The sequence below is a fragment of the Prionailurus viverrinus genome, chromosome B3 (assembly GCF_022837055.1).
Source record: "Prionailurus viverrinus isolate Anna chromosome B3, UM_Priviv_1.0, whole genome shotgun sequence".
Classification (NCBI taxonomy): domain Eukaryota; kingdom Metazoa; phylum Chordata; class Mammalia; order Carnivora; family Felidae; genus Prionailurus; species Prionailurus viverrinus.
Window position 1 is genome coordinate 5,726,968 of NC_062566.1, and position 21,800 is coordinate 5,748,767.

General features: G+C 41.0%; 1 pseudogene; it reads left to right on the forward strand.

Moving 5' to 3' along the window:
- Window positions 1-21,800, forward strand: part of LOC125167489 (S-formylglutathione hydrolase-like) — a 50,551-nt pseudogene that overhangs the window by 2,460 nt on the left and 26,291 nt on the right.

Sequence of the window (21,800 nt, forward strand, 5' to 3'; positions counted from 1 at the left end):
TTCAGGGTATAAATGACTTTTGGAGTTGGAGTTGTGGTTGGTGGGTAAAGCATGTGAAGTGTGTGTGTGTGTGCGTGCGTGCGTGTGTGTAGGGGGTGGGTATCCTAGTGAGGCTTCGTGGTTACCATGACTACACCATGAAACTCCCCTGGCAACTTGAACAGTGTATGGGCAAAAGGAGGGTCTGAAAAATCATACAAATGAAATCAGAGGGGGTTACAAATTCCCAAATTGGAAAACTATATTTCCTTAAATATCACTACCATCTGGGCACATTCTCTTTTAAGATTCTGTACTCCAGATGCATTTTTGTCAAACAAAGCAGAGTTATCTTTAGTAATAGAACATTGAAGGAGCAGTGACTGAATGTAACAATTCTAAGGAAATCTGGGAATCGACTCCACAGTGCTGCTTGATTTCACCGGCATTGTCGGGGGTCTCTGTGCCGCATAAATAAACTATCCCCTCAAGGGAAGCACCCTTGTTGAACTAGGGAGGGTGAAGTGGACAACATGACAATTCTTGTCATCTTTTCTTCAAAAATTTTTAAGTATTTTTTTAAATTTATTTTTGAGAGAGAGACAGAGTGTGAGCAGAGAAAGAGGGAGACATAGAATCCAAAGCAGGTTCTAGGCTCTGAGCTGTCAGCACAGAGCCCGACATGGGACTTGAACCCACAAACCGTGAGATCATGACCTGAGCTGAAGTCAGATGCTTAACCAACTGAGCCACATGGGCATCCCTCTCACCATCCTGTCTTAATCTACACCTGCCACATCTCTAGTGGGGCTGCCTGGGCTCCCAAGCACACCATGGCACTGGGGAGAGAGAACATAAGGAAGGAGGGTAAGGATGAACCACTGACTTTGGGCCTCAGGTTCTACATCCACAAATAATCAGGTTTGGAGTAAAAAGTCTTCCAGATGTTTTACTTTTCACTTTACATTTTCATTGCTTACACATGTAATGTAAGGTCAGTGGGTGGAACAGAGACTTCTGTTCTGGAATGATAGCATGAGGTCCTCTCTTGATCCACTCACCAGTGAGACTGGAGAAAATGCTTTAAAAACCCAACCATTAAGAACCTCTGGATGGGGCGCCTGGGTGGCTCAGTCGGTTAGCGTCCGACTTTGGCTCAGGTCATGATCTTGCGGTCTGTGAGTTCGAGCCCCGCATCGGGCTCTGTGCTGACAGCTCAGAGCCTGGAGCCTGCTTCGCATTCTGTGTCTCCCTCTCTCTCTGCCTCTCCCCCACTCATGCTCTGTCTCTGTCTCTCTCTCTTTCTCTCTGTCAAAGATAAATAAACATTAAAAAAAATTTAAAAAAAAGAACCTCTGGAAATGGTCCCATTTGCAAATGACAAGTGAAAAAACATGGATTCAAAAAAATCTATGCAAATTAGGTAAAGGGTGGAGCTTGTAGAATCTGAATCAAGACACTTCCTTTATCACCCACTCCTGCTCAGCAAAGAGGAGACTCCACTCCAGGCTGCTGTGGCCAAGAACACCGGGCTCCCTTGTCCCTCCTTCCAGTTGGAGGAATTTCTTCCCAGGAAAGCCCTCTTATCTTGCCCCAAATTATCTGCTGCTGAGGCAAAGATGCAGGTTAGTGGGCGTGGGAGGTGGGGACTCCCTTCTTCTGCCCAGCCCCCACGTGAGGGACAATGTTCTACCTTAGGCATCGTGTGCAGTCAATGTTGGGGTCTTGTTGCCTTTGGCAGGGCTTGTGAGGTGGTGGTTCCATACCAGCAAAGGCAAAGCAAGAGTACTTTAGGTTGTATTTCCTTCTCAACCCTCAACAAAGTGCTCAGGAAGTAGACCAGAGTGTTCCTCACAGCAAAGCTTGCCCTAGCCTCCAGCTCCGGAGATATCACTCAGAGATTTTGCCTAGGAGATTAGCAGACCATAAGACAGAGAGCTTCTAATCTCGTCAATTCAGCGTGGAGAAGTTCAAATCTCAGGGAGAGTGAAGGTTGTGGTAAAAGGTAATTAATTGGGTAGGGACTCATAAATTTAATGAAGATACGGCCCAGGCTATAGGCAGGCTAGTTTTCAGGAGAGAACTGGGGAAGGAGTTGGTAGGAGCTGGTAGGAGCTCTTCTGGGCTCAGAACAAATATCAGACACAGATTCACAGCAACCGTTCCTCAAAGGAGCCACAATCTGGATTACGGTATAGAGCAATTTATGTCCCCGGGAGAATTGTTGAAAACAGTAGACAAGGAGTAGAGTTTAACAGCTCTGGTTAAGTCAGAGGAAGAGACAAAGAGAACCCAACCAATACCTTCATTATCCCCAAATCTGCACCTTCTGAAGAGCAACACCAGAAGCTTAACACTGTGTGCGTGTGCGTGCGTGCGTGCGTGAGTGTGTGTGTGTGTGTGTGTGTGTGTGTGTGTGTGTGTGTGTGTTGGGGGCGGGGAGGGAGGTGTGGATTGGAATAGACTTCACTAAAATCTGGTCAGGCACCCCAAAATACCAGTGACAAAATACCAGTACCCAAAGTTGCTACAATATTTAATCTCCAATGTTCGGTTACCAACAAAAAATTATGAGGCCTATAAAGAAATGGGAAAGTGTAACCTACACATGAGGGAAACAAAGAAGACAATAGAAACTGCTTGTGGGAATGACCAGATGTCAGATTTAACAACCAGAGGCTTCAAAGTAGTCTTTGTAAATATGTTCACAGAATTGAAGGAAGCCATGATTAAAGAAGAAACAGAAGGCAGTGTCACATCAAATAGAGAATATTCACAAAGAAATAAAAATTATAACATACAGCCGAGTGGAAATTCCGGAGTTGAAAAAATACATAGCTGACATAAAAATTTGCTACAGGGGCTCACCAGTTGATTTGAAACAGCAAACCCAAGAATTCCCAAACCTGTAGATTAAAAAAGAATGTGCAAGATGAGAAATAGAAAAAAAGTGAATGAAAATGAACAGTATCTCAGAGAAACGTGGGAGACCATCAATCGTACCAATTTATGCATAATGGGCGAACAGGAGAGGAAAGAGAGAGAGAGGAGAAAACATTCAAAGAAATAGTGGCTTACAAGTTATTTAAGATTGCTGTAGCAAGTGAAGCAATATGAAGATGTATAAAGTAAATGCTGACAATCTTTCACTCACAACTGTGTTCCTGACCCTCCCCCCCAGGCAGGCAGTACAACTGCTTGGTGTGTATCCTTCTAGACTTTTTTACATGCTCATGCAAAAATAAGCAAACCTACGTATTTAGCTTTTTAATATATAATATAGAGGGATAATATTCCATTGTTTGATGCATCACGATTTATGTAGCTATTTCCCTATTCAACCATTGCCTTGTTAGATCTTTAAAAACTGTGATTCTGTTTATCTAATAGCAGTCATCTCCATGTAAAATTTATTCCCAACCACATCTAGCCCAATTTTAGAAGTTCAGGGAAATACCTGTGCTAGAATAGTTGCAGTAGAATTCATTGTCCTATGAATACTTACGCATGGGAGGTCACAGTGGGAAAAGAAAAAGATGACAAAGATGAACTTGATCAGTATTCCATTTGGTTCAGCCCAATTTCCCATGTATCAAGTGTGATTTTAGTAGAAGTTTAGACTGTGTGTTAGTATGGCACAGAAAAAAAAGGCTACGGATTTGGAGTGAGTGGCTGAGTTTGAATTCAAGTTAGTCACCATTTCAGTTGACAACGGCCATGATAATGTTAGATAATGACCAATTGCAAAATCCCAGTAGTGCACAACAGTGAGGACTAATGAAGGTTGGGGGTGCGGGGGATAGACTGATCAAGCCTTGGCTCAGTTGGGGTGCCTTGCTTCATGTGTCTGGCAAGAAAACTAGGCTGATGATGGCAGAGGTGCAAGAGAATACCCGCAACTATGGTAATCTTTCTGCACTTTTGCAGCCTCTGCTTACATCCTGTCTGCTAACCTCCCATCAGCCAAACAAGTCACGTAGCTGAACCCAGAGTCACCAGAGCACTGCAAGCTTACGTACATGGTGACGCAAAGGGACGCATGATCCTGTTATTGGGGATGAAGTAAAGATTTGGAACCATCGCTCGGTCTATTATAGTCATTTGTGAGCAAGTTACTTTGTGTTATCTGAAAGAAGGAGATAATAGTATGCACCTTTGTAATTTTGTTTTGAGCGTTAGTTGCAATATTGTAGGTACATCCCTTGGCATGTAGTACATAATCAATGGCTATTAACTTCCTTGCTTTATAACAGCTACATTGGAATATATGACGGTTTTATGTTCAAAATCTTAAACCATGTTGATCAAATTGAAAAAATTTGAAAAGCACAGGCCATAAGTTAAAAAAATGCTTTTCTCACACACTAGTACAATAATGACTTCCACATTATGTGTTAAATACCACGTGCACACATACTTGTGCACACATACTTTTGCATATTTGCATCCTGAGTATATGGGCCATTCTGAATTTTGCTATTTAAAATCTTCTCACATCAAAACACTGTGTTACAGGGGCTCAGTTGGTTAAGTGTCTGACTTCGGCTCAGGTCATGATCTCACAGTTTGTGGGTTTGAGCCCCGCATCAGGCTCTGTGATGACAGCTTGGAGCCTGGAGCCTGCTTTGGATTCTGTATCTCCCTCTCTCTCTGCCCTTCCTCAACTTTCACGTGTGCATGCTCTCTCTCTCTCTTTCTCTCTCTCTCTCTCCCAGAAATAAATAAACATTAAACAAAACAAAACAAAACATTGTTTTATACTTCTTACACTGTTTTCCCTCATAATCTCTTTCTGAGGCTTTGTGATAGTTTATCATTTGGCTGGACCATATGAGGCAAACTATTTCATGGAGAGGTTTTGAGGCCTCTAGCCTGAGCATCAATTACCTGGGCTGGTGTCCTTTTGGTTTCAGAGTGTTGGTACCTGCTGAGTGATGGAAGGGAAGGTCTTGGGGCATGGGGGTTCTTGAGCTCCTATAAATCCTCTCTTCCCTGAGAAGACAAGCAAGCATGCAGGAAAAGTAATAAAGTCCTCAATGTTATATTAGTGTGACTGTGCCCGAGGGAGGAAAAACAAAGCCATCTGCAGGTGCTGTCAATGACAATGACACATAGCACCCAGCTCCAGCCCCACAGAGCTGATTTTGTGGTCTAAGATATTTTAGCCGGATGTAGGGCTAGATCTGTGGTTTTGTAAATCCAATGAAGGAGCCATATTGGCTCATTTGTTAAATTTGAAAGCGGTAAGTGAAGTGGACCTAGAATTGGTTTAATAAGCAAGTGGCTAAACAGGTGTGGCGAGTGGCAGGTGAACCCCATTCCCTGGGCAGGTTCAGTACAATTGGGGAAGGTTTGGGCAGCAAGTCACTGCTCTTTTGAGGGGACTCATGTGACAAGCCACTGTTGCTAGGGCTTGTCCATTACCAGCTTCCAGAGGCTCCATGTCAAATTAGGGATTCCGTTTATGTAGGAAAAGGGATTTTGTTTGGGGTTGTCTGATAAACATTTTCTTGTGAATTGCCTTGTGGAGGTGAGACTGGCTCCCTGAGGGTCCCGAACCCCACCATGTCATAAGCAGCAGCTCTCTAGAGGTGATTACATCGAGGAACTTCACAGGGTACTCTGAGTATTCATCCTATTTCCCGTAAGCATCTTTCGATTTCCCTGTGGAGCATTTCTTCTGTTTTTGTGCCTCAATTTACATGCCCAGCAATGGATCCCCGAGTTAATGGATAAATGACCTGATGTTTATATAACTATATCAAGTGTTACCTAAATGTGGCCATTATTGAGACCTTAATGAATTAAGTGAGATAATTAAATGAGATAGAGCCAGTTAACGTTCTAAGCATATAAAGGCATTGAATTGTAGATACTATCACTATTACTACAAGATGTTTGAGTTTTATCTCCTTGTAGGTAAGATGTCTCAATGTTAACAGGGGCCTCCTGCAGATAGAGACTGAATCTGCCTTTTTCTCCATTTGAGTTTGGCTCTACAGAGGCAAGTGTCCTGAGGTCACATAAGTTTGAGAAATGCTGCATGGTTTTGTGTGTGTGTGTGTGTGTGTGTGTGTGTGTGTGTATTTCTAATACACATTCAGACCATAGAGCTCATGTGCCTGAAAAACACACTTTGGAAATATTTTCTCACAACCTATGGAAGGAGAGTGAAAATTTCAGATGGGGAGAATCATCGGGGGAATTAGAATTCTGATCTCTTCTCAAACAATGCTAATTCAGAAGCTGTCCTTGTCGCCTCCAAGGAAAATGCAGGGGATTTATTAACATCTCCTCTGTGCCAGGCATTGATCCTGGCACTTCAGATACAGTATTACTAATAAAAGTATACTAATAGCTACCATTTATTGACCACCTAGAATGTGCCAGGCATTTCGTATAAGCGATCTTTACTACCCTTAACGTTTTTTGAAGAGTAGGTGGTATCATCCCCAGCTTAAAGATGGGGAGATGGAGGTTCCCAGGGCAAGTATGTGGAGCTAAGGTTCAAGTACAGGTTTGAAGGCTTCATAGCTTCTCTTTGTGAAACCCTGATAGAATTTGGCATTTCCAGCAGCACTTAAGGAAGACTAGGGAAGGAAAGAGGAAAAGAAATAATCATAACAGCAGATGTTCACGTTCCTTCTACAGTTTAGAAAATGTTCCCCAACGCAGTTTCCCATTGGATTCCAAGCATGCCCGATCGGGGCCCAACCTCCCTTTCCAGCCTCCATATGCACAGTGCTGCCTGCGGGAGGCTCCATCCACGGAGCCCACGTGTCATCTCTCAACTCACATGGTTCTTGTGACTTCCTGCCTCTTCTCACAATGATTCCTGGTCGCGGCTGACTTGATGGACCTTCCAAGCTCCAGTCTGCCTTCCCTGAGCACCTTGCCCAAGTCCTCCAGGCAGAATCAACCAAGCTGCTTTCTTTGTGCCATAGGATTTTATTGAAACCCATTTATTGCAGTTATCAGATTGAATCATAGATCCTGGTTGACAGAATGAATGGGTTAGGATGTAGCAGCTCTCTCAGGCAGGCATTCATTCTTTCTTGCTTTTTGTTTTTGAGGTTTATTTATTTGTAGCAAGTTGAGGAGGGGGGTAGAGAGAGAAAGAGAGAGAATCTCAAGCAGGCTCCACACTGAGTGTGGAGCCCAACACGGGGCTCAATCACATGGCTCTGGGATCATGACCTAAGTTGAAACCAAGTGTGGGACACTCAACCAACTGAGCCACCCAGGCACCCCCTCCTGTGTTTTCTTGAAATATTCCCTCTGCAGGCTGGTTTAACTTTAAGGTCTTCAATCGGATGGAACAACAAGATAGAACAAATCAGCCAGAGGAGGTGGGATGCGGGTTTTCCCTTTGGATTGGAATCTAAAGCCGTATTACCAACAGCCATAGTATTCACTGTAGCCATGGCTTGCATGGCAAGTCTCCCTGATTTTTTTTTTTTTTTTGTAAATTTACTTTGGAGATAATGAGGAAACCCTTAAAGCCAGATTATAGTTTGTCTGTTCTAGGAAGTGCCTGTTAAAGCAGCATCTAACACTATTCTGGACAATGGAGAAAATAGCACTTTAGGTATGCAAAGCGATGGCCCATGGCCTCTTTTGGGTGCATCTCCAAGCCTGGCCCATGGATCTTTCTCCTCCATTACCACTTAGCCCCCTGGAGGCTTGTCTTCTGATTGGTTGGTTGGGACTGCAGAAATGTAGCTTAGACTTCTCAAGAAGAGCCAAAAAAAAGCGTGGTCTTTTTTATTCATCTTTTTTTCCTTTGTCTTAGACTTTCTTTTTTTTTTTTTTTGAGATCAAGGTTGTCTATTACGGTCTGGCTCCCTCACATGAGAGGGTGGGCCTTGAATGTGCTACATTCACTGAAGGCTGAGATACCATTTTATCCTGAAGCCAAAATCTCAGAGCTGAACCAGAGAATGAAACTGGTTGTGCCTGGGCTCACCTGTTTCATTAATTCTTCTTACTGACTGTAGACCTCATGTAAGATTTAGACTTTGACCTTCCTCAATTTTACCCAAAATAAATATTATATATATATTATATTATATCTCAGATGAATACTTTTATGGCCATATATTTTTTTACGTATCATTTTAAAACCTAAGTTACTAGAGAATTCTGGGGATGGCTTCAATTATAACTAAATTAATGGTGACCTTCAGACTGGTCGCCTTGGGCGGACATACCATTAATCAGGATCATTTAAGTATAAGTGGAAGACAATCACTCTAGCTGAATTAGACAAAAGAGGGATTTATTTTAAGGACACTGGGATGTCCCACAGAATCTGGGAACACAAATATGACCAGTTCCTGGGATCAGAAACAGAGATGCTCTCAGGGTTCAATTTCTATTTCCATCAGAAACAGAGATGCTCTCAGGATTCAATTTCTGTTTCTTTTATCTCTGATTCTCTCTACATATCCCTTTCATTCTTCCCCTTTTTTATGTATAAGTGGTCCTTCTATTTACTTCCATCACAGGAAGCTAGAATATAAACCCAGCATGCACGTCCTATCCTACAGTAAACCATTCAAGGACTGACTGACTTTCTTTTTCCTTGGTTCTAGTTCCAAGACGCCCACGCCAGCCCTCTGGTTGGCTTAACTCGGGAGAGGTGCCTGACTCACAGGGGTCTCCTGGTAACCATCTGGATGGAGTTGTCAGATGCGGTAGGTGGGTGTCAGAAGAAGGGCGAAGGTGTTGGGAAAATGAAAAATAAGCATGAAAACCAGCAACCTGTCAATGTATTTGTGAGCAAACACTGAATTCATTAGTTCTGCGAAGTCAAGTCAATCCATTTTCCTAGGAAGTGAGCAGTTGTGGATTTTTAACTCTATGAGGTATATGCCTCTATATTTATTTAAATATATCTATTCTCAATGTAGAGCTTGGAATGAAACCTATGTATTCAAACTGGAGAGAGAGGACATATTCAAATTAATAAAGAATAATGCAGCACAGATAGGATATAACGACTGTTTTTAAAGCAAATATCTTAGAATTTGGAGAGATTTAAGAACGGCATGAACCAGTATCATTACTTTGCTTTTATTGCCATGCAAATCTGTTTTATTTTAAGTTTATTTATTTATTTTGAGAGAGAGAAAGAGAGAGTGGGAGGGGCGCAGAGGAGAAAGGGAGAGAGAGAATCCCAAGCAGGCTCCACACTGTCAGCACAGAGCCGCCTGTGGGGCTCGCACTCGTGAACCATGAGATCATGACCTAAGCTGAAACCAAGAGTCAGACACTTAACCGACTGAGCCACCCAGGCGCCCCTCCATGAACATCAATGTTTTCTGAGCTATCCATAAGGTGACCATTTTTTAGGGAAGACTGTATTCATAACTATATTTGTATGGTGCTTACTATGCTTACTTTGCATATGCTTACTATGTACTTACTAGAATGTGAATAATCATAGAGATCATCTAGCCTTGTTCAACCTGCTCACTTTACAGATGGGAAAAAAATTGAAAAAAACCCCACAACACCTTGACAACCAGAATCCTCAAGAGCCCACAGTTATTTAGTGCCAGGTCCTAGTTTTCAGAATACACTGGAATGTTGCATTGTATTACTTTCCATTGCATTATGTCAATATCCACTTCATTCCAGCTCTCTCATTTCAAGGTAGGTGTAATGATATTTCTCTTCCTACCCAAAATAGAAGTTGTTGTGGATAAAGTGAACACAAATTGAAAAGCATTGTTATAGATTAAAATGTTACAGAATATTCAATGCTATTATCTTCATCATTGATTTTAGCATAAGATCTATCCTCTTGTATGTGGCTTCAGCCAGAGATTTTAATGCTAGGAGAGTCCTTAGAGGTCATTTCTTCAAGCCTCTCATTTTACAGATGAGGACACAGAGCCCAGGGAGGCCTCTGTGGCTTGAAGAAGGTCACATATAATCAAAAAAAAAATCTTCAATATTGGACTTCTCTAAGGATAAACATCTTGTGGAGCAGCTCCCTTGAAATGCCTGCGCAAAATCAAGCTGAGGCTGTTGTCTATTTCACATATAATTTCCCCTCTGGTATTTGACATTACACACGAAAGCACAAGGCCAGATGCTTAACTGCTTCTAAATGGAGGCTGTGAAATGATAAGCAACTTTTTGCCATCTTTTCTGTGGGTCATTGTGTCTTCTCCAAAGTCATTGTATTTTTGTTGTTTGTTAGCTTATTTCCAAACTGGGAATTATGAAAACGATCTCTTAAGGCATTAGAATGACTTATGGCAAACTATAATACAGCATTTCTAGATTTTTCAGGCATTGTACTCTACCTTACATTTCCATTTGGTATGCAATTAAATGACCATAACTGGTATATTCCAGTCAACTCTTAGCACAACAAAAAGCTGTAAATAGAAAGAAAAAGACAATTCCTAGCCAGATACTCCTTGATGGTTTGATTTTGTCTCCTTTACAAGTACAATTTTTTCTTCTCAGCTAATAAATGGCATTCAGGATCACTGCAGAAAAATTGGAAAATATTTTAAAATGTAGTAAAAAGAAAAAAAATACCCATGATTTCACCATTCAGAAAAAATCTCCTTTGTTATTTCAATGCATTTCATACTCTTTCCCTTTTTAAAAAATTTTTATGGTGATAAAAGTATATAAAACATATGTGTATGCCTTGACATATAGTTATAAAATTTAATGAGTATTACTAAATTGAAAATTTATTTTAACACCTATTATCTGTCATTCGGGTCAGGAAATACATTTTAAGCACCCCAGAAAATATGTATGGCTCTTGCGATTGCAACCTTCTTTTTGTATAATCACTATATTTCTGTAGCTTCTCTGTATAGTTTTAGTACCTATACAGGTGTCCCTACACTACACATTAATTGTAACACTTGTTGCAAAGAATGAACCAATATCAATCCATTATTATTAACTAAAGTCTATAGCTGTTGTTGTTTGTTTTTTATTGGAGAAAGAGAGAGAGAGCATGAGCAGGAGAGGGGAAGAGAGACAGAAAGAGAGAAAATCTTAAGCAGGCTCCACACTGACACGGAGGTCGATTCCATGACTCTGGGATCATGACCTGAGCTGAAATCAAGAGTCAAGACACTCACCACGCACCCCTAAAGTCTATAGTTTATTCAGATTTCCTTAGTTTTCATCTACTGCCCTTCTTCTGTTCCAGGATCCCATCTGTGACACCCCAATACATTTCGTTGTCATGCTTCCTCAAGCTTCTCTTGGCTGTGACAGTTGTTTAGACTTCCTTGTTTTTGGTGACCTTAACAGTTTTGAGGAGTACTGGCCAGGTATTTTGTAGGGCATCCTCTCCTGGAATTTAAAAAAAAAATTTTTTTCTCATGATTAGACTGGAGTTTTGGGCTTTGGGAGGGAAGATTGCAGAGACACAGTGGCACAGTCATCACATCATCTAAAAGGTATATATACAAATCATCTAAAAGGTGATTTGTGACTATTGATGTTGACCTTGGTCACCTGGCTAACTAAGGCAGTATTCATTGTCCCACTGCAAGGTTACTCTTTCCCCCTTCTTTCCATACTGTCCTCTTTGGAAGGAATTTACTATGAGCGGTTCACACCTAAGCAGTGGAGAGCTGAGTAGCTACATACATTATTTGGAATTCTTCTGCACAGAATTGTCTCTTATTTTCCATGTATTAATTTACTCAATTATGTATTTATGTCAGTATTGACTCATGGATATTTATTTTGCATTTTGGGCTATAATCCATACTTTATTGTTCAAATTATGGCATCTTTGGCCATTGGGAGCTCTGTCAGTTGTGTCCTGTGTCTTCCTGCCATACTCTTTTCAGTGTGTGTGTGTGTGTGTGTGTGTGTGTGTGTGTGTGTGAACACTTCCTTACTTCTGGCCAGTACAAGATATTCTGGGTTCATCTTATATATTTCCTTTGCTGATCTTAGAATCAATCACATTTCCAAAGAGCCTTGGTTCCTTTCATTGGAGAATGATTTTAAGAATGAAAATCTGGGCTCTGGATGTGCTTGTTGCTAATGGGGTATCATTTCTTTTATTTCCGCTTCACTGACAGAGCAAAGAGATATGTGCGTATACATTAGCTGGTGTACACATATTTATAAATATTGCTGTTATGTAAACAAATGTATCTGTATTAAGCTGAGCATGAGTTTTTACCGATGTCTCCAACTTTCATTCGTTACCTCATGGATCATTCCAGCTTCTTCCCTTGCTTATCTGTAAAGTTGGACTCCAACAGTGAGAAAACCAGTTTCTAGTATCCACCACCCGCTTACTTAATTGTTCAATTTCTGTTTATATGCATAGAAATATGAGAATTGTTGCTCTAGATATTATATTTTCCTTCTATTATTTTTCCATGGCTGTGTTAGTAGTCACCACAGAAATTACAACATGTACACCTAACTTATTAAAAATTAAAGTTTAATAAAACTCTTTACCCTCTTCCTTGAGAGACCTTAGAATACTTCAATTTCAGTTACCCCTCCCTTTATCTTATTGTTATATGGTATTTTACTCTCTAGGGATGTGCTTTTCTGTGCTGTGCATATGCATATATGTGTGACATTATTTATGTGTGTATATGTGACTAGACATTAAGGTAAGTGTCCACTTACCTACATACTTATCACTTTCTTTGCTCTTCATTCGCTCCAACATCTCAGCTTTCCATCTGGGGTCACTTTCCTTTTGTTTGAACTATATTCTTTGTCAGTGAGATGTTTGATCATGAATTTGGTTTTGGTGTTTGAAGACTGTTTCACCCTCATTCTCAAAAGATAATTTTGCCCAGTGTAGGATTTTAAATTTACATGAATTTTCTTTCAGTACATTGGGATTTCATGGTTGATGTTGAAGTCATATATCTATCCATTGCTAAACTTTGAGAGTAATCTACTTTATTTCCCTTTTATTCTTTCTTTTCTTTCTTTCTCTTCTTTCTTTCTTTCTCCCCTCCCTCCCTCCTTCTTTCTCTCTTTCCTTCCTTCCTTCCTCCCTCCCTCTTTCTTTCTTTCTTTCTTTCTTTCTTTCTGTCACTTTGTCATTTGTCACAGTTTGGCAATAATGCATATAGATATTATTTTCTTTTTTTATTTATCCTGCTTGGGTTTTCTGAACCTGAGTTTGTGGGTTCATTTCATTCATCAATTCTGGAAAATTATCACATATTATCTCTTCAAATATTGCCTCTGTTCCATTTTCTTTCTTCTCCTTCTGAAACTTATAGTCACCAGTATTTCTGTCTCTGGGCTGTATGTGGATGCTATTGTCTGAATGCTTATGTTCTCCCCAAATTCATATGCTGAAATCCTAACCCCATAATGATGGTACGAGGAGGTGGGGTCTTTGAGAGGTGATTGGGTCATAAGGGTAAACCTTTATGATTGGGATCAGTGCACTTATTAATGAGAATCCAGAGAGTTATCTCACTCTTTCTGTGTGTGAGGGCGCAACAAAAAGATGCTGTGTATGAACCAGGAAGTAGGTACTGGACCTGCTGGTACTGTGACCTTAGACTTTCGAGCTTCCAGAACTGTGAGAAATAAATTCCAGTTGTTTATGAGCTGCCCAGTCTGTGGTATTCTGTTAAAACAGCCCCAGTGACTTAGACACTGGAAAACATCATCTTCTTTCCTGGTCTCCTTTTAGTTATGTCTAATCTGCTGTCCAATACAACTGTGGAGCTCTTAGTTCCTTCTACTGTATATTTTATATCCAGAAGTTCTGGGTTTTTTTTTCAAATCTACTGTATCATTTCTTACAGTTTTCTGTTACCACTGAATATTTTCAAGCTTGCTTTTTATTTCTGTAGACGTCATGGTTATTTTATAATCAGTGTGCAATTCTATTCCTTTTGTTCATTTTCTTTCATGTTGCCTTGCTTCCTTGTATAGCTGGTTATCTTTGCCAGCCTCCTGGTCATTGCACTGTAAAAATATTTGTTCAGATTCCTTGAGGTCAGAGATAAATGGGCCTTACTCCAGAGTGCCTTAGAAGCTTGAGGTTTCCTGGCCTGCATTAGGCTATACATGTCTGTGGACGGGAGGTTAGCAGATGGGTTTTGATCTGGTTTGCCCCTACCCTTAAGGGTCATGTTTATAGAAGGAAAGAACTCCTGTAATAATCCCAAACTCAGGCAGGTCTTGGGCCTGAACTTCTGCCCTCATGCTCTGCGAAGCCTTAGGACCAGAGGGTAAGAAGTTGGTACTGACAACCTTAGAGCAAGTGCTACATTCATTATATTTGTGATTATTCATTGTGTGATATTCTGCATCCTGATTTTTTCTCTTAACATTATGTTTTCCATATAATCCAACCTGATATTTATCTTTTAACAAAATAATGTAATTCTTTTTTAGAGTTATCAAAAGCTGCTTTAAAAAAAAGTTTATTCTGAGAGAGGGAGAAAGAGCTTGGGAGGGGCAGAGAGAGGGGAAAAGAGAGAGAATCCTAAGCATACTCCACACTGTCAGTGCAGAGCCTGATGTGGAGCTCTAACCCATGACCTGTGAGATCAAGACCTAAGCTGAAACCAAGAGTTAGGTGCTTAACTGACTGAGCCACCTGGGTGTCCCAAAAACTGCTTAAAAAAAAATCTTCACAGGATTTCCACCATATTAAGAACTTAAACAAATTTTTCCAGCGAAATTTATTACCAGTAAATTCTGACTACCTTTTAGATCTTTTATACTGGAGAAATAAAAATATTGAAGATCATAAAATTTCGATCTAACACTAGAGAACAGAGAACTGAATTTGATAATATATCAGGTGCATAACAATAATAATGAAAACCTCAATAATATGTCAATTCCAGGTAAGGCTAGTGAAGAAGAGAGTTAGAGGGAAAGAGTGTTAAGATCTGCCCGTGACCGTAGCTGAGCTTTGATCCCTGGACCACTCCTTGTTCCTCCAGCTAGGGACCACTACTTACTTTTTCTTGCATGCTGAAAGCTGGCCATTGTCCAGGAATGATTCCTGCTCTAATAAGAAGCATAAAAGCCCCCTGGCTGACCCTCCTGTACTTCTGGAAGGAGTGTAAATTGCTACAGCTATTCTGAAGACCAATCCAACAATATTCAGTGCAGTTAAGTAATTGTTTGCCTCGTAACTCAACAATTTCATTTGTGAGTAGTGTATCCAGAGAACCTCGCCCATGGGTGGATGATGAGAATCTATGAGAATATGCGTAGAATGAAAAATTGGAGGCAGCGGCACTGTTTATCCCTAAAAGAAGGGGTATGTAAAATACAACGTGTGTATATGACACAATGCCATATAGCAGCCAGAAGGATGAAACGGATCTACAAATAGCAATGTCTCAAACACATAATGTTAAATGAAAAAAAAAGGAAATAGAATGAGATCGTAGAATGAGGTCTGTTGCTACTAACAAACCACCCCGAATTTATTGGCTTATAACAACTGTTTATTAGCTCATGAGGCTATGCGTCCACATTTGGGGTTGGGATGTGCAGGGCATTTCTGCTGGTCTCTTCTGGGCTCATCATTCTCCTGTAGTTGGTTGGCAATTGGAACAATTGTTACAAGGTTGTCTTAGATGGCTTTACCTGCCCATCTTGGCACTGATGTTGGCTTCTTCTGTCTCAGAGGGCCTCATGTTTGCAACAACTTGTGGGCTAGCCTGGGCTTTCTCACATAGTAGCAGGAGAGTTGCCAGAGCAAGAGAGGTCAGGCCCCAAAGGACAAGCTGTTATTAAGCCTTTGCTTGATCATGTGCAAGTTATGTGCCACACCTGGGGTCACAAATGAAGAGGGTACATGACAGCATGGATCCAAGGAGGTGGGTGGTTCACTGGATGCCAGAGCAGCAACAATCTGCCACAATAGAATACTAATTGTTGTAGGCCGAATGGTGTTCCCCCACAAATTCATATGTTGAAGACTTAACACCAGGACCTTGGGATGTAACCATATTTAGAGACAAAGTCTTAAAAAAGGTAATTAAGTTAAAATGAAGTTTTCAGCCTGGGCCCCAGTACTATCTGACTGATGTCCTTACAAGAAGAGGAAATTGAGATACCACATTCGTGCTCACACAGAGGAGAGACAACGTGAGGCTGCAGTGAGAGACAGCCATTGGTAAGCCAAAGGCGGAGGCCTGAGAAGAAATCAACCCTGCTGACATCTTGATCTTAGACTCTAGCCTCTAAAACTGTGAAAAACTTCTGTTGGTCAAGCTACCCCATCTGTGGTGTTTTGTCATGGCAGCCCGAGCTAACTCATATGGTGGTATTCATCTAAATGTAAAGGGTTCACCCGCAAGCCATGATTGTGTTTTCCACAGATACAAAGGGAGTTGACTAAACACGTGTGCAGATCAGGAGTACGTGTATTACATTCCGGAGTGGAGGTGTCTGTGAGGGAAAGAGAATGGTATTGGGGCAGGAAATAAGGTGAAAAACAATCTAAAAAGAGAGCCATGCATGGATGGGTGATCATAGTGTGCCATGTGTTTGAGAAGGTGATCATTTCAAATCTGTACCTGAACTTAAAAAATGGAATAAAGTAAAATAAAAAGATAGTCTCTCCTGGTTGAGGCAGAGTGGGCTTTCTTAGCAGGGATAACACCAATTTTAAAAACCTAATATTATTGAATTCTACTATATGAGAGGTTGTCTTACATCATTAAATCTTCTACATGAAGGCAACATTGCTCTCATTTAGATGAGAGGAAACTGAGGCAAAGAGAATTTAAGTAAGCTGTCCATAGATACACCATGAGTAGTGGTGGGCAGGGGGTTGAACTCCAGTCAGTGTGATTCCCACCCTGAGCCTTGGCAGTTCCCATTGGATCATCCATAACTTAGCATCTGTGTCTCTTCAGCTTCTTCGGCCCTTTCCTCATGTCTAGAGTTGGATTCCTTCCTTTCTCTCAGGTGTTTGTCTTCTTTCCGAGTCACTGGTCTCCCGTCACCTGCCTTGCTCTCTGATGCTACTGTCTGGCCCTGATGTGCAGGCTGGCTCTCTCCTGGTTCACCAACACACTTGCACCTCACCAGGGTGCCTCCAGCATTGCATCCCCAAGGTCAGGGTGCTGGAGGCAGAGAGAAAGAACACAGGCAGCAGTAGGCAGAAAGAAGCATAGGATCAGGCTTTATTTAACTCTTTCGGCTGTGATTGTGGGCACTTTGAAATATGGGTGACCAAGTTCCATCTTCAGAGATTCTGATATAACTAGTGGGGGGTGCAATCTTGGCAACAAACATTTTCAGAAAGCTTGCCAGGTGACTGCAGTATACAGTCAAGGTTGAGAATTACTGGTTGGAAGTTTGAATTTTAGTGCTAAATGGATACTTTTTATTTTTTTTAATTGATAATTTATATTTAAATGTTTATGATTTTTAAATGTTTATTTATTTTTGAGAGAGACAGAAAAAGAGAGCCTGGGGAGGGGCAGAGAGATGGGGGGAACAGAGGATCTGAAGCAGGCTCTGTGCTGACAGCAGAGAGCCCGATGCAGGGTTCAGACTCACTCACTGTGAGATCATGAGCTGAGCCGAAGTCAGACACTTAACAGACTGAACCGCCCAGGTGCCCACAAACTATAAGATATTTAAGTGCACAATGTGATGATTTGATATATGTACACATTGTCAAAGGATTCCTCCCACTGAGTTAATTAATACTTCCATTACCTCACATATTTACCCCTCCCCCTTTTCTTTTTTTGGTAAGAATGTTGGAATTTTAGTAAATTTCAATGATACAATACAGTGTTATCAACTATAGCCTAATGTTATTCATTAGATCCTCAGGCCTGAATCATTTTTTGACTGAAAGCTTGTACCTTTTTACCAGCGTCTCCCTCGCCAGCCTCCTAACCATCCCCTTATGATGGTGAGTGGGAGCAGATTGTTAAGTACGGAAGAATTTTCCAAGCTGATTGGTGGTAGGTTAAATTAGCCACAGTGAGAGTATTTATACCACAGAAAGGGGCAAATGTGACAAATCAGGGCTTGTTTTTTAGAGAGTTGGTTGACCAGAATGCCGGTGGATGCAATTTGCATGAGTTATGAAACTTCATGTATATAAAAGGCTCAATGCTGTATGACGCAGTGCAAGTGTCCATGCTATGGAGTCAGAAATGGGAGCTCAAGTCAAACAGTTTACAACCTTATAGCCAAGTGATGAAGGGAAAATTATTTTGTCCTACCTGGGCTTTGATTTTCCTAGCTTTTAAGTAGGAATCATCATGCCTACCTCACTGGAGTATTATGAGGAGGAAAACTCTAATATGAATGAATTTAGCATTGTGTACAAAATAGATGCTTGAAAGATACCGGTTGAATTTGCCCAAGGAACAAAGCATAGCTAACAAACCCATCCATAATGCTTTCAGAAAATGCAAATGATAGGACTACTTACAAATGTTTAGTGTATATCTAATATTATATTTTTCAATCATCAGGCTCCTTCACTCACAACAACCTTTTGAGGTAGATGCTGTGCTTTGCCATCATTTTATTTTATTTTTATTGTTTTTAGAGAGAAAGGGCATGCAAGCAGGGGATAAGGTCAGAGGGAGAGAGAAATAATCTTAAGAAACCTCCACCCTCAGTGAAGATCCTGACGCGAGGCTTGATCTCGCAACCTTGGGATCATGACCTGAGCTGAAATCAAGAGTCAGATGCTCAACTGACTGAGCAGCACAGATGGCCCAGAGCTTTTTTTTTTTTTTGACAGGGCTTGGATCTGTCAGGGTACAGAGCCACTCCTGTTAACCATTATGTGCTACTGGTAAATGATGCTAAATGCCAAATAATGATAATGCATGAAATAAAGATGATCACGTGTGCTAAGTGTGTCTGCCTCATTCAATTAGGCATGACATCATCTGGAAAACAGCACCCTTTGCATCAATTAACATGGAGTCACAGCTTTGTAGATTCCTCAGGGGCTGCCTGAGATCTTCGCCAGAAAGCATGCCATAAATTGTGGTCATGTTTTACACAGTGCAGCCACTCTCTAGGATCCTGTGGGGATTAGAGTCTTACCGGAAGAGGTTCTTACTGTCTTCAGCTAAACCAGCTTGAAGCCCTTCCCCGCCCAACCCTGTTCTCTTTCCAAGATCCTATTAACAAACCTTCGATATGGTGCTGATAACAGCTTGCCCCTGCGTGACTGGCCTCTCCTCCTTCTTTGGAGCCTGGACCAGCTCCTTTAAAGAATATAAAAGAAAGTCACTCATTTCATCCTGATCTTGCTTAATCAATTCTGCCGTTTCTGGGCCATTAGAAGGTCTACAATTTCTTCAACTCTCCACACTGCATTTCGATTAAGGGCAGAGATATTTTTCCTCCTCTGGAGTTTTCCTTCCTGTCTGGTGTCCTGCAGAACAGAGGCAATGTAAGAAGCTTCCTCTCTTGTTTTCATGGAAAAGAAACCTAGGAAAAGGATTTTGTTTCCCTACCATTTATTTATTTTTTATTCACCAGCCACACTTATTCCTCTTAGAGAAGCATCTTCCTCTTTTCTTCTTTTCCCTCTCTTCCTCCCTCCTTCCTTTCCTCCTGCCTTCTCTCTCTCTTTTTTCTCACTTTTATACAGTGACTTCTATAATAGATTATGTTCTGCATAATTTCACCTCTGAGGAATTGCCAAAATAGTGCTCTGAATCTCCTGAGAGTGAAAACAACCAAAATAATCTGTTTCTACAGTCGAGTTGATCAGATTTTGAGAGGAAATTTGAAGTCTGGATTTGAGAATTTCACTTTAAGGGGCGCCTGGGTGGCGCAGTCGGTTAAGCGTCCAACTTCAGCCAGGTCATGATCTTGCGGTCCGTGAGTTCGAGCCCCGCGTCAGGCTCTGGGCTGATGGCTCAGAGCCTGGAGCCTGTTTCCGATTCTGTGTCTCCCTCTCTCTCTGCCCCTCCCCCGTTCATGCTCTGTCTCTCTCTGTCCCAAAAATAAATAAACGTTGAAAAAAAATTTTTTAAAAAAATAAAATATTTTGCATCAGCTCCTAACTAGTGAATAGTGAATTATCCTTTCTATGGATAACCCAGATGGTTGTTGGAGATCTTTCTTTGTTGCATCTTTCTGTGCATGTGTGTGCATGTGTACGTGTGTGTGTGTGTGTGTGTGTGTGTGTGTGTGTGTGTGTAGGGTGGAAAGAGTGGAAAGATGCACCTCTGGGGAGGTTCTGAAGACTGATTTAAAATGACTGAGAAGTGCTTGAAGAACTACAAGCTGATTCTGATTAGAATCACATTTTAGGGAGATTTTGGAAAGAGACTAGTGCACCCCATTCAGATTAGAGAGGGGGGCAGACCCTAAAACTCTCCAGTTACAGAAGGATGAATGTGAGCTTTGGTGTGGGGTGAGCATGTGGCTGGGCATATGTGGGCATGCACGGTAATGTTTGTCATTCCTCAAAGATGACACCATATCTCTTTGCCTGAGGCTTTCTTTGTCATTGCTAAGCGAAGCCTGTTTCATGTGCGAATTCATGGCATATGAGGAATAACCCGTGATCTGACTCTTTTTTTTTTCCATTAGCAAGTTTTGTTATAATAAATTCTAGGTTAAGAGTCTGGGCATTAAATAACCTAGAATCCTAGTTTTATCTTTGCTGCCTGGGCAAAGAGAGACAAATTCTTAACCTCATGAGCCTCAACCTTCAATTGGAAAATGGAATTGATCAATATCTACCTACAGAGGCTGGATGAGATAATGCCTGGAGAGCCCCTTGTGCAAGTCACAGGCATGAAATAAGAGCCCAACAAATGTGAGTTATTTTAATTGTTTTTACCTACTCATTTTATTAAGATACATTAGATTTCTTAAAGTATTTGCTCAAGTATCTTTTCTGAGAGCTTTTTTTTCATGGCTTTTCAAGGTAGAGCTTAGGCAATGGTTATTTCATGTCTCAGTTGAAGTTCAAAACACGTTGTTGGTAATTTATCTTTTTTTTTTTTAAATCTGTCACTTCCAGTCCACTGGATCCTTTTGACCAAAAGGCGTGCTATGAATATTGTTAATCTTGGTACATGACTAACGAGTATTGAGGCCAGTACCTGCACATACTGCCAAGTACCTGTCTCTGTTTATTCATCAGGTACTTATTGAGTGCCAGATGTGCTAGGGGCTAGGCATGCAATGGTATGCAGTCCCTATCTTCAGAAAGCTCACAGGCTCGTGAGGAATATGGATAAAGAGTAAAGTAACACATATTGTGTTAAAAAGGGAAGTTCAGCTATACTTTTTATACTTAGAAGAGGCTGAGCCAACTTCTTTGACATCCGAAGAATCTTAAGGCAGAAAGTGGAGAAAGGTTTGTGGGAGGTGGGAGGGTGCAGGGGGAACTGTCCAGCAGAGCTTCAGCTGAAATCACATCCAAGGTGACTATGTACAATGTAGAGGGCCTTGACCATCTATCTACCCATTGGGATAAAAAAAAAATGCTTTGCCCTAAACCTCATGGGAAATTTGCCAGCATTCAAGACATCTTAAGAGCTATGAAAACCACTTCAGAAATTCCTGAATTTTCCCACAGTTACACACCATCAGGGTTCAGTTGGCTTCCTTCTGCAACTACCCAACAATCATAGTTGAGAAACAAACCACTAGTTTTAAAAAATGTGTAATATATTCACTGAGTGTGTGTGTGTGATTTAATTTTTTTTCAGAATAAATTCTAGCATTTTTTGAAACTAAAACTTGTTTCATATTCTCTCAAAGCCTGACTCATCTCTTAGCATGCCTTGTCAAATCATCAACCCCCTGAGGAAGCAGCTGATATTGCTTCCTGAAAAACTAACCATTCTTTT